This window comes from Oikopleura dioica, chromosome 1 (genome assembly GCF_907165135.1).
Source record: "Oikopleura dioica chromosome 1, OKI2018_I68_1.0, whole genome shotgun sequence".
NCBI classification, from domain to species: domain Eukaryota; kingdom Metazoa; phylum Chordata; class Appendicularia; order Copelata; family Oikopleuridae; genus Oikopleura; species Oikopleura dioica.
Genome location: NC_137291.1, coordinates 1,792,243 through 1,805,774, shown reverse-complemented (window position 1 = coordinate 1,805,774; position 13,532 = coordinate 1,792,243).

Genomic DNA, 13,532 nt, shown 5'->3' with positions numbered 1-13,532 from the left:
GTCATCAAAATTTTCTGCATCAGATCAGCTTCTACTGTACAACCCTTATCCTCATCATGGTGCCTTTTTTAATAAAAAAATAGAATATAAAAAAAATTAATTAAAAAATATAAAAAAACCTGAATAAAATTCAGGAACCGAAAAATTCCGACGAAATTCGCGAGAAAATTTTCAACCAATCAAAATTTGCGAAATTTTTCTTGCGGATATATTTAATACAGTAGAAATTAAATAAGGTTTTTTTCAGAGAATGTTCAATTTGAAATCATCAAGTCGTAATTCGATTTGACCTTTCGAAATAAAAAGGTCTTGACTCCACAAATTGGATCGGGCAATGAATAAACGTGGCCGAGCAGAAAAACAGTATGCATTATTCGCGAGAAAAGCGGAAATATTCCTGAATAGTTAATTCAGCGCGCGCTGTCCTCTTTCGATACTGTTTTTTCAGGCCAATTTCTACCGCAAGAATACGTGGCTTGACCATACATTGCGATTACAGAATTCCATCAGGCATTTTTTTTCTGCAAAAACGAGAAAAATGGCACCGAGTAAGAGAGCAGCTACAATCAATCCCATGGTTGATACAGGCCTTATTGCGATTATCGATGATTTGGAACCCTACTCAGGTAATTTATCACGAGTTTTTTTGGGATTTTCAGTCATTTTTGCAGTAAATAACCAAATTCTTAAAAAAAAAATTTAATCAAAATTTCAGCCGCCATTGTTGGATGTTTGCTTGGAGCATTTTTGATGGCAATTTTTGGATTCCTGACGAAAGCGTTGTCGCATAAAGACTGTAGCACAGTAAGATTGATTCTGACTTTTGAATTTTGATGACTGAAATTTCTCACTTTTCAAAAACCCTTATCTCTTTCCATAAGCAAAATTCTAAAAGAAGATTGAAGGAGGACGTCTCGGCCAATAAGAGGCTTGTATGAGTTGATTCGGCCAATCAGAGCCGAGATAATTTCCTTATATTATATAGGCTATATAAACCTGTTGCCCACCCTATTCCATAACCTAAGGCCATCCAATACAAAGTTCTAACCCTAACCCTAACCCAAACCCTCCTATCAGTCTTTTCCCGCCTTCAATTTTGTACGAAAGTATGCCCTTATTCATTTCGCGGAGAGAAATCGAAAATGCCAGAATCAGAGAAAACAAGAAAAGAAGAAACGGGGCAGAATCAATACAGGTGCCTGTGCTCGCACTTCTCTGGATAATTAATAATATCTTATTTGTTAATTACACTTTGCCCTTTTTCACGGAATAATTGAAGAGCACATGTGAGCTCCGGCCCGAGCGAAAACCAGTAATTAGGATAGGAGGATACGAAGAATACGGATTTAAGCATTTTTGAGAGCCTCCAATTGAAAGAAAATGAATTATGAAGAGAATGAAGTGAGGAAAGTTGCGATTTTAAAAAAGGGTCACAATAATCTTAAAATATATCTATCTGATGATCAAGTCTGAATCAGACTACTTTAAATTGTCCACAAGACGGATTTACTCCGAGTTTAATCTTATTGATCGTTTCCTCAAGCTTTCAGAAGAAACAAATCTTTCTCAAATCTTGACCTTCTTTTGATAAAAACTTTGAAACCTTCTCCTTTTATGGTCGAAGAGAATCTTGATTAAATTTTCTGAAAATGAGTTGGTAAGACGAAAACTTTTGATTTCAAAATTTGCGAAGTAAGATTTACTAGACAAAAAAAATTGCGAAAATTTTGACTCAACCCTATCTCAGATATAATTTTAATCAGATTTGAGCATTTTGTCCCCTGTTGAATCAGAATTAGGAAAAAAAATGTCCCTAGAAAGTAATTTTTTGCCCGAATTTTCGGCGAATTTTAACTTATTTCAAATAAGTTATTTGTATCATTTTCGATCGCAAATTAGATAAAAAAATTGGTGTGAAGGGGGCCGAAGACACATTTTATGCATAATTTATTGTTTTTGAGGCCTTTTTTATTAATTTCGTCCCTTTTTTCGAGGCGTAAAATGACGTTTTCATGACGAAAAATATACAACGTCTCAATAAGCTGCTGAAGAATAGCTTTTTTTCTGAGATTTACCATATTGATTAGAAATTTCTGAATTTTTGCGTAGTTTTTTGAAAAAAAAACTCAAAAAAATAGGACCAGAGGGGCTTAATTCATTGAAAATTCATAAGAGAATATAAATTTGTTGAAAATCGTGGAGAAAGAGCAGTTTAACTTGGCTAAGACAAGCATTTGGACGAGCTGCATAATTTAGCACTTTGGAAGAAGCTGTCACAGAAACGAGCAGGGCTCGACAAAGATATACCTGTCATGCGAACAGCTTATGATGATCGCTCAGTACCACAATATCATTACAGGCGAGGAGTCAATTTCGCTCGAATAGCAAACAACAGTCTTTTAAAAGAGAGAAAGAGATAATGAAATCAAGGAAGAGAATCTCATTGAAAAGAAAATGGCTTTTTGACTCCGAAAAAAAGATATTCTGAAAGTCATATTTTCAGTGGAAATCGTCCTCGGAGTTGTTCTCAAGATAAGTTCCAAAACCTAATGTCATTAGTTAGTCTAGGGTAACCATAAAGAGTAATTGAGGATGAAAATACTCTCGTTAGGGTTAGGGTTAGGGTTAGGGTTAGCGTGATTTTTTATTCCAGCTTTGAGCAGTTTGACTGATAAGCTTTTATTGATTCGATTTTTGAAAAACGGCTTTCTGATTGGCTGTTTAGAGAAATACTTTCTTTTGATTGGTCTAAGAAAAGATTTGCTTTACAATTAGGGCGACGCATTTAAACTCAACTTTTATTGACTTACCTGTCAAATAATAGCTTTTGACTAAATTCTTATATCACTTATACCTTAACCCTAACCTTCACCCTAACAAAATTTTCCACCAGAAACGGAACTCTCCTAAAGACAGTCCCATGAAACGGCCGCGAACAAAAAGTACAGGCAGCCATGTTTCAGATCCGGTGAAAAGGTCTGGTCCAGAATGAAAAGTTCATCTTTTGATCGAGAAATTGAACTCGTCAACTTTTAATTCTGAGACCCGTGGAGAGAAGCAATGCGTGCGGTTTTGATGGAACGATCGCACAGCAAAGTCGGAACATCGCCCCAACGCAAGAAATCAGAGAGCGAAGGGAAATTGTTTCGAATGCATAAAAAATTTATCGACTTGAACAGGATTCAAAGAAAATGCCCTGAATAAGTAAGGATTAGAAGTCGAAATGATTTATTCGAAACAAAGATCAAGATCGATCGCATTCTGAACACTACAATTCACTTCATTTCGGATTCAATAATTGAGCTCCACTTTTTTTCGACTCGAACCAGTTAAGGGAACCCCCCTTTAAAACGGGAGGGGGTCGAAACTATTCTGCATGCAGAACTATTCTGCAAAAAGTAGAACTATTCTGCGTTTCGCAGAACTATTCTGCTGAATGCAGAACTATTCTGCAAATGCAGAACTATTCTGCAAATGTAGAACTATTCTGCAAAATACAGAACTATTCTGCACAAGTGCAGAACTATTCTGCATTGTGTTGAAAAGAAGATCTTCATTTAGAGACAAAATTTCACTGTTTGGAAGCACGCAGCGGGCCTACGGCCCTTGCGCGCAAATTCTGGTAGGGAACTCATTTCTGAAGGTGGCCAACTTTCTCTACTCTCGCGCCTCCTTTGATAAAAGTCGTTTTTCTTATATGCAGAACTATTCTGCATGCAGAATTATTTCGTCGGAAAACAGCCCTTTTTCCGACGAAACTATTCTGCATTTTGCAGAACTATTCTGCATGCAGAATAGTTTCGAAGGTTTCCCTTTAAAACTGAGCCCTCTCTTGAATCCAGAAAAGTCTTCCATGATTTCAATGATGGACGACGTCGTCCGTCGAGTATCTCGCCAACAATCCTCCGAAAAAGACATTGTCGGCGAAGAAATCCCTCCTCGCCCTCCTGAAAACGAAGAAGACACGAAAACAGTTTCGGAAATGCCAATCCTTGGTCGATCAAAAGCCAAATTCACAAGCATCGCGAAATCAGTCGGACGCGCCAAATTAACGCTCAATAATTTGCATCCGAAGCGATCGAGAACGCCTTCTCCTAGACCGGTTTTTTTAAAAAGAGATTTCAGTCATCAAAATTTTAAAATCAGAATGACTCATTATCAAATTTTAGACGAGTAAATACGACTTCAACATTGCCGACCTTCAACTGCCTCCAACGCCGACTTTTGAAGATGATCGTTTACAAACGTAAGTTTAAGGACTTCCTCAAATAAAAACGACTTTTTCAAACAAGGATATTGGGTTGAAACCCTTAATTTTGGGGCAAAACAGAAAAATCGCTTCGGAATCAACGATTCTGGATAATCTTCCAAATAGCGGCGGGGAGATCCTCAATCTTTCCTTTATTCTTTGGTTAACTGTATCTCTTGAACCCTTAAATTGTTTAATCAGAGATACAATATCTCGGCTACTGCGTCAAGATGATATAAAAAAAGTTATTTTGCCTTTATTAATCATTTTTTGGGTTGTAAAAATGAGGTTATAAATAATCCCCTTTTTACTCGAAATAAATTATTTCAACAAATAATCAAGATGAGCATTTTGTAAATCTTGATTCATGAGACAGAAGACAGGGTGTAGGTCCATATTGCGGCAATGTATAAGACGGTCACTTGTCCAATATGTTTAGCGGGCTTGATCTTAATTTGAGCCCTCCAAAATTTGAAAGAATCGATTTGCTTTTGACGGGAGCTGATTGATAAGAAAAAGGCTCAACAAAGAAGGACATCCAGAAAGATAAAAATAATGACGGGCAATAAAATATGGAATTGTAGTTATTTAACAGTCCAGGAAAATAATGAACTACAGTAAGACAATAAACGCATTGTCAGACTACGGATTATTGGACATGAGGTCAATTAAGGCTCGGTGTAAGCATGAATTATTCATAATGGGTGGGCAGACTAGTACTCCTAGGATGTTCGATAATTTATCGACGATAAATAGGCAAATGTAAGATACGACTGGATGCTGCCGCAGTGGGAACTTTATTTTCGACTCTTGAATTTTAAAATTTATGTCCCTAAAAATTCTTGTTAAAATAACTCTAGAAATTCAAGAGATGACTTAAATTTATTTGATGGGGAAAGTTAGCCAATCAAAAACCAGTATTTCTGGGATTGCCCAATCAAAAACGTCGTTATACTAAGGGTCTACTCTAAGCCTAACAAAAAATAAAAAAAATAAACATAGCCTTTTTTCCGGTCTTCTTGACAAAATTGCCACTAAATCCCAAATTCCATAATGAACTTATCAAGCGCGAAATTATTCATCCATTAGCCGTTGTTCAGAAGAAAACTCGCCCTGTCGCGCGTGTGCTCCTCTCCCGTCAAGCTCTGTCAGCGCCAATGTCGCTTGAAATTGAGAACTCCCCCCGGGCTCGGGGCGAGACCTGTCCGCTTTGGGCACATTATGGCCTGCCAAGATATATTTTATCCGAAGATATATTGCTTTAACTGCGTTTGACATAAGCTCGATATTTTATTTTTTCTGATTATCTAAGCAAAAACAAGTTTAAACAAGACCCCAATTTAAAGAGCCTTTGTAAAACTAGAAAAAATGCAGTGGATTTGTGATACAGTTAATTGGCTGAGAGAAGCTAATGAAGATGAAAGTACTAATATCAGACTGTATGACAGTCCAAAGTTATCTGCGCCACCAAGTGCTAGGAGCACTAGAAAAAGGTACTCGGAAATAAAATTAAGGGAGTGAGAAGCTTAAATGAAAAGAGTCTTCAAATGAATTTTCTTATACACTTTTTTCGTCATTTCAATTATAGAAATTCTTCAGAGCTACTGTATCGGAAAATATCTATTTGAGAGTCTTTAAATGAAAATTTAAGGGGGTCAAGTTGCTTATTTGAGAAAAATTCAAGGCAAAAATCTCGATAGAAGCATTTTTGAATGCTCGATTTTTTCAATACTTGAATCGAATAAATCACAAAATATTTTCTTTAAAAAATGCTGATTTCTATAAATTTTTATTTGCCTCTTTCTATTTATCATCCTAAATTATCTGTTTTGATTAAAAAGCTCATATTCCTACCCGATCCTTGTCATATTGAGCCTTCTCCCTATTCCGTTTCATCCCTCCTTCTTTTTCCTTTCCCGGGAAGATTTATTTCTCCATTTTTTGAGAGGGAAAATCTTGTAATTCGAGTTTACTTTCGGCTAATTGAAAAAAATGACAATGAGACCTCCGAGAGTTCCTTTTGAAGGTCGCTGCAAATTTTCTTCTTCCACAAGATCTTTAATGAGCTCGAGAAGAAGTTCAAGAGAAATGAGTGAACAAGAAAAGCGCTCGAGAAGTGCACTTTTTGCCTCAAAAGCCGAGTACGTACGAAATTAACAGTCACGACGGAGGTAGTAGGAGAATGGCGTTACCAAAATTGGTAACCGTTACCAAAAATTGGTAACCATTACTAAAATTGGTAACCGTTACCAAAATTGGTAACGCCATTCTCCGGAAAATTCTTTATTTCAAAAATGGAAAAAATAAGAAAAAGGGTCTCTAGAACTCGGGCTTTGTTGTTTTTTATCATTTTAATCATGTCAGATCGCAGAAGTCCCGAATTCGTTACTAACCCTTATTAAAGAAAAAACGGATGACCCTCGATTCGCCGGAATTTTTCCCTCATCCTCGGTTCGCCGGGACTTTTTGGTCCTAATTTTTTTATAAAATAAAAAAGAAATAAAAAAAAAATTTTTTTTGAAATTATCAAATCCAAGTGTCCCTTACCTCGGGGCTCCGTCCCTTCGGGCCTAAGATGCCGGGGTCTAGTCTAGGGTTACTTAGGGTGACCTTCAGTAACCCTAACTAACCCTAGCCTATCCCCCTCGGGTGAGTTTCTTCTGTCATTTTGCCCAGTGCCCCCTTACCCTAACATTTATTTATAAAAAGTATTTAATGAACGATTACAGGCTCGTCCTCATTTTCTCGAATTCTTTTCACCATCACACACTTTCTGGCCCAAATCCCGGCGAACCGAGGAGGGTATCCGGAAAAAAATTATTTAAAAGGTCCTTTATCAAAGAAATCCCGAAATTAAAGGTTGAATTCGCTCCGCGCCTGATTTTGAGAGAAGCTTCCTTTTGGTAACCGGTACCAATTTTTGGTAACCGTTACTAATTTTGGTAACGCCATTCTCTGGTTTTTCGCTTAAAAGAAAAGGAAAAAATATTGGTAATGGTTACCAATTTTGGTAACGGTTACCAAAATTTTGGTAACGGTTACGAAAAATTTTTTTGGTAACGCCATTCTCCCCCCTCCACGACGGACCAAATCATGTGAGATAGGGAAACACCTTCGGCCCAATAATTCGGTTTATCCGCCCGATTAGCACTTGTACATATATTTTCAGATCCAATGGCCTATTCTTCGAATTTATTTTCTGTTAGTCTGAAAAAACTTCTTTCAAAGAGAATTTAATATCAATTTTTAAAAAGGTAACTCGAAAATATTGAGTAAAAATTAAAGGAACCGACAAAAATCCCCACAAGTCTTTTGTCAAATTTTTCAACCAATCAGAAGCCTGGATTTTGGAAACCGGCCAATCAGCAGCCGCCCACGCAAAATTTTTTAAATTTTCTGTCGGTTTTCCCCCATGACCCCACTTCCTTAAAATGACGCCACTGATTATATTTTTTTTTGAAAGATTGAATAAGGGTGTCATCATGTTATTTTTGAGACATAAATTGTAAAGACAAATTCTCAAGCGATTTATTTTCATATTGAAAAATAGAAGAATTATCTATTTTCGATTTTCAAGAGCACTTGAGAAAAAACTCTCAATTAAGAGTTTCTGATCCGGAGCAGAAGGTCAGGTCGTCAGGGAGACATTCTTCTGACACTCGAACATATGGTTTTTATTGAGTTTGAAAGTTATGCTGGAAAGGGCTTGGCCCCCTCGAGTAAAAGAGAAAAACACAGGAAAATTAGTTGGTTTGTTAGTTTCGCCGAATTTTAATTGAAAAAATTTGATTGAAAAATGATTAAAATTTGAATTCTAGTGGACCAAACGTGTGCCTCACTCCAAGCTGGCCTCAAGCTGAACGAAAATCGCAAGACAAGGAAAGTGGTGTCCATCGAAAAATCAAGCTCAGCAGAGATTCAATTTCAAAAACACTTACCACCACTCTGAGACAACGACGCAGATGGAGTCCATTCTGCGATTTTTCACTGATAGCGAGGTACGTTCTTTTTTGTCAAAGGGGTTTTACGATGTCATTGATTGTAATAGTACGCTTAGTTATCGGGGTTAGGGCTAGGGTTAGGGTTAGAGGAAGGGTTCGGGTTATGGTTAGTAATTTTTGGGACCGAAATTTTAAGGGACCTGGGCGAGCAGCGCTGAGCCAAACTTCACGCGCTCGCCGTTCTTCTTAGAAATAAGATTTTTTGAAATTTCTTTTTGTAAATTATATCTCCAAATCTTCAGCTTTCTTTTTCGATTCTAAGTTTTTCTCTATCATTCTTGGTTGATGAGCTAGCGAGAAAATGAGAAGCCCAACTTCAAAAGGCATCAAGTCTTGCAGACTAAATTTTTTCTTCATGAAACTAGCACCATTGAAAAGAGCGTTAAATTCTGAACAGATCCCACTCCATCAGCTAAACTAAGTCCGTACTTATTGGCGTGTAAGGCCAGATTAAGAAAATTACTTAGCGCGCGCAGCTGGTCGCGGCGCGGCTGGACGCTCCGATTTAGCTATTTTGGGCTTCCTGGACATGATTCCCGCTGCGCGGGCGCTAAGTTATCTTGTTTATCTGGCCTCTATCTCCAGTATGTACAGATTTAGTTTAGCTGATGAAGTGGGATCTGTTCAGAATTTAACGCTCTTTTCAATGGTGCTAGTTTCATGAAGAAAAAATTTAGTCTACAAGACTTGATGCCTTTTGAAGTTGGGCTTCTCATTTTCTCGCTAGCTCATCAACCAAGAATGATAGAGAAAAACTTAGAATCGGAAAAGAAAGCTGAAGATTTGGAGATATAATTTACAAAAAGAAATTTCAAAAAATCTTATTTCTAAGAAGAACGGCGAGCGCAGAGTTTGAAATGCTCGCAAATGCTCGCGAGCGAAAAGAGCGAGAGCAAAAATTTATCATTGCTCTGAGAGCAGGGGAGCGGGAGCATGAAAATGAGTTGGCTCGAGAGCCAAAAGAGCACGAGCCCAAATTTGAACCCGCTCGCGAGCGCAGAGAGCACGAGCGCATATGTCGGCAATGCTCGGGAGCTAGACGAGCGGGAGCGGCTGCTCTTGTGCTCGCCATGGAATTGACTCACGAGCGGCTCGCGAGCAAAATTAAAAGAATAATTTTTTCGCATAATTATTCACTTTCATAAATAAATTTCTTTGAGGATCTATTTTTGTTGTTTTCGGTTTTATGTAAGCTTCATTAGGCTTAGAATTCGGCAGCAGAATGCGAAAAGCCGAGAGTAAACAGATAAAACATGCCCACCGCGAGGTGCTAACTCGTGTGACAGGGACTCATATGGAATTAGTCACGGGGCCGCCGAATCATTTAAGGCCCTTGAAAGCTGCTCGCGAGTCATTTTTTTCAGCTCGAGAGCCGATCGAGCGAGAGCACGATTCGACCAGTGCTCGAGAGCCAAGAGAGCGAGAGCGCGAAATGAAATGCGCTCGCGAGCGCAAAGAGCACGAGCCCTGAAATAAATGTGCTCGGGAGCACAAAGAGCATCATGCTCGTGCTCGCTCGCTCTCAAGTGAGCCGCTCGCGAGTCACGAAAATTTCAAACTCTGGGCGAGCGCGTGAAGTTTGGCTCAGCGCTGCTCGCCCAGGTCCCTTAATCCGTGCTAACAACCCCCGGGCACCAACTCTTATCAACAATATTTAAATGAGGCCTATCAGTTAATGTATAATAAGGATTGAATAAGAGCACAGGACTAACTTAATTAGTCCTTCTTTTTTTTGTTTTCTTTTGTGCCAACTCTGAAATTGCCTTTTGAACTTATTGATGAGTCATCAATTTTTGCTCTAAGTCAAATGTGATTTTCATCGACTTTTTGGCTTGTATGCTGGTTATTACAATACTTAGATTAGCTGGGAATGAAGAAGAGCCTTGGTGAAATATATAATATGCAAAAACGTCTTATTTCGAGTCGTGGCTCCCATCCACTCTGAACGCGAAAAATCCGACTTTCGTCGTGAATTATTCAAAATATCTACCAGAGAGACGAAAAGAACATAAATGGCGACGAGATTTTCTGACAGTGATCATGTCGGTCCTCGAGAGTCAAGAAAGAAAAGCCTTATCGGTCGAGAAATCAAACTGAGAGAATGCGAGGGGGAAGAGAAAAAGGAAGAAGATGCTGATGAAATCATGGATGAGAATTTACGACGCGAGTACTACTTGAAACAACGCCGCCAATCTCGAAACGAAAACTTCCGAAATTTGACTCGATCACTTTGCAGCGATAATTGCTCAAATCCGCACTCAAGAAAATCGTCGTCTGGAAATGAGCTTGACGAGCGAACTGTTACAGAGGAAGGGTGAAAACCGGAGATGAGACGTTTTCTGACATGAATGCGTATCGTTATGTACCTGTTTTCTAATCTATGTTTTATTGATGATCTGAGAGAACACCGTTAACAGGAGCATTGTCAGCACAGGAGATGGTCGTTGGGTTTTCCTTTTTATTCAGAGATTCAGGCGGATAACGAAGCTAATTTAAGGACCCGTTCTCTTTTGTGCCCAAAGGAAGGGTTAGGGTTAGAGTTAGGGTTAGGATGAGATCTGTTATTAGCTTGAAAACGAAGGGCTAGGGTTAGGGTTAGCTTTAACGGGGTAGTAACAGCTTTTTTCCGAAAAAGGCGATTTTTGACCGGCGCTACAGACAAGAGAATCTTACATTTTCAAATTTTCTCTTCAGGTTTAGATAGATTCATCTTAGATCTAGGAACGTTTCTCTCGAAATTTTTTTTAGTCATCAATTTTTTGAGAAAGCGGGCTAAGAAGCAACTCATCTCTCCGAAATTCTCGATTTTCGCCACTTTTCAAATAGGAATATCTCGAGTCACCTGATAGTTAAGCAAATTTCAGTCACAGTTTTGTGAATCTCAGTCCCTTTTCTAGGAAGTTCCTAGTAGGAACATTTATGAGGAATTTCCGTTAACATTAATAAATATTTTGTTTTCTTTTATGTAGCTGAAGTCCAAAATCGAGAAAGCTGTTTCTACCCCCTTTAAACGAAGAATTTGTAGACCAATGTAGCATAAAAAAGCAGGTTCAACCCCTAAACGTTCAAAAATAATCCCAATCGCAAATCCCTTTTTCATGCATTTGGATTCCATTTTTGCTAATTTGTCTCGTCCTTGAATCGAAGACCGACTGAGCCGATTATTAATCCTGAATCCGAGACGCAAAATGAGAACGCATTGAAAAAGCGGGCAACAGACTTTTCTAAGAAGTGCGGCCTTACAAGCTCAAGTTATCATGAATTTTCAATCAACTTGTAAAAGGAATCAGCAGCCCCTCGCGAAAAAAAGTTCACCACTTGATTATCTCGAATCAGAAGAGAAAAAGAGAAAAAATGACGAGAAAAGAGTCTATCTTTTTGACTCCAAATGTTTCGAGGATCGCTTCTAGAGCTTCGAGCTTTCGGAAGAATAGTAGACCAAGAGCATCTAGCCTTGATGAAAGGGCCAATGAGTATTTTCGGAGGAAGTTCGAGGTGTTCAAGAACTCGGTCATTTTCGCTTGCTGATTCGCTGAAAGACCGAATTCTGGGATCTTATTGGTTGAAAATTTCGAACCAATAAGAAACCTGATTCTGTCAATCTGACGAATGAGGAGCCAATATGGCTTTTTATAAGCCGCCCACGCGATTTAAAAATTGACAAAAAGCTTTTTTTTCAAATTTTTGTGAACTTTGAAAAGAACTCTCAAAAACGATACTCTTGCGCATCAGATGACGAGGTCGGTTTGATTTTGACATTCCTTTTACCCCATCAAGATCTTTATTCATAGAATCTGATAGACATCTGTTTGAGAAAATAATATTGATCGTGGAAATGCTATTTTTCTTGTGGCAAAACACCTACTAAAAAAATAAAAATCTCATCTCAAATTCACTCGCTAATGATGGATCGTGGTTTTTAACAGAACCCATATCAGGCGAAACTTTTTGCGTCAAAAGCATTTTTGAAAATTGAGAGATAATGATGAACAGTCAAAAACAAGACTTGAAAAATTCCAGCAGCCAAGAAGGTTTTCTTGAGTTGGAACGGTTTTATGGCGTTTTGACTCAAAACAGAGCATTTTTTCAAAGAAATTTCCTACAATTTGACTCAAAAAGTCCTTTGAAAGACAGCTTAAGGAGGTGTGGGGCAATTTTCGGCAAATCGACCATTTTCAAACAGCCCTCAGGCTCAGATGGGTAATAAAATTTATAAAAACTCTTCTTCTATTTATAGATTGGACTCTAAACTAGAGTTGAAAATTTTTTCAGAAAAAATGATTAAGGGATTTTGGCCATAATGACCTCGACTCCAAGTCATTCCCGTGAAAATCGTCATTTTGCGTCATTTTTGAACGCGATTTTTTTAATGAAAATATTTTAATTTTTTTAAATTTTGATGATAAAAAGAAATTTCCATCGCTGTTCTAGGGTTTAATTGAAGGAATTTAATTTTTCGCAAAAATTGCTTATTTAAAAACTTGAATCGAAAATTGGGTTTCAAATTGTCAAAAAAAAAAAATTTAAAATTGCACAAACTCGTAATACAGTTAGATAAGTGAGTCACTCTTATGAATAAAAATACTCAGCGAGTCGTAAGCTTTCTAAAAATATTAAAATAATTGCATTTAAAAGACTTTAAAAAATCTGATTTCACGAATTTTCATAGAAATGCCAATTTTCAATCCCGTTTTTAACCAACTTTTGTTGGCATTGAGAAAAAAAGCTGGAGACCTTTTTTGATGCTCTTGATGTGGGCTTTCTAAAAATAGAAAGAAAATTTTAAAATTCGAATCTTCGCCAAGTCGCCCCACACCTCCTTAATGCGGCATTAATAATGCCCTCTTAGATCCAACAAAATATCTAAAATAGCTGTTCTCCCAAGCCAATTAAAAATTGATGCGTTACAGACTCCGTAGTTGCCGCAGTACCGGTTGTTCACTTTATTTGCCGATTTCGAGAGCACACTTTCATCAATACTTTAAACCGATCTTTACCCAGTTTTCACCCCCTTTTTCCCCATTGTCGTTTGCGAACTGAGTCAATGACAAAAGCTTAATCCACCCTCTTTCGTATAATTAGACAGTACAGTCATTTTGCAGCAAAGGAAAGAGATGATCCTAAAAGAGGGATAAAAGAGAGAATCAAACCGAATTAAAGGGATCCGGATTTATCAATGCGTCGCGAAGGCTGTCATTTGCGCTAATGTCTCGCCTCAGTAGTCAGGAGCAGACGAATACTGTACCAGACAACAGTGCAGTCAACAACGACGCTGTTACTGC